Source organism: Montipora capricornis, chromosome 10 (genome assembly GCF_036669925.1).
Source record: "Montipora capricornis isolate CH-2021 chromosome 10, ASM3666992v2, whole genome shotgun sequence".
In the NCBI taxonomy this organism is placed as follows: Eukaryota; Metazoa; Cnidaria; class Anthozoa; order Scleractinia; family Acroporidae; genus Montipora; species Montipora capricornis.
Window position 1 is genome coordinate 67,005,603 of NC_090892.1, and position 773 is coordinate 67,006,375.

A 773-nucleotide genomic window follows, 5' to 3' on the forward strand; every position below is an offset into this window, starting at 1 on the left:
CAGTACATCAACGTTTGGCAAAAATACGACTTTGCAGCTGCTAAAAACTGTTTTGATAAGTTCCTTAAGTCCTTGTACGTATCAGCAACCGAATTCTCTTCCCCTTAGCGTTACGAGAAGAAGTAAGTGTGGCTTTCTACAGTTTCGCAAGAGCCTCGCCAGCGATATTTTCTTGTGGGGTTGCCGCTGCTATAACAGTTCTTGTCGATGGAATTCCAAAGGGTCACTCAGTGTGTAAGGGCCTGTTCACATGGAGGTGAGGGACCCCAGGTAGGTGAGGTACCCCGCCTACCCGTGGTCAAATAAAGCAAGCCTTCACATGCAGTATTTTATAGTCCCACGGAGCTGGGCTGAGGTTTCCAAATGCTTTAGCGGAATGTTTAATCTAAAGATAAATCACCCCAGTCAAACGGGGTACCAAACCTTCAGCATCATACAAGAGAAATTGTATGGAGAGATTGGTTACCCCACCGAGGCGGGGTACCTCATATACCTCCGGGGTCCCCCACCTCCACGTGAACAGGCCCTAACTAAATATAAACTAGTAATAGTTTTCACTACAACTGCCCCCTCCTAAGATATTATGAAAGGCCCTTTTGATACCTTTAAATTTATGCTGAACATGTCGCCCCTGTTTCCGATTGGCGTCTGACAAATGGTCGCTTCTGTTTCTGATAATCAATTTCTGAGCCAGGTAACTCGATTTGCATCAGATCTGCTTCAATGTTTGATTTTTTAGTCGCTAACCCGAACAGCACTTTTGGTTCTCTTTG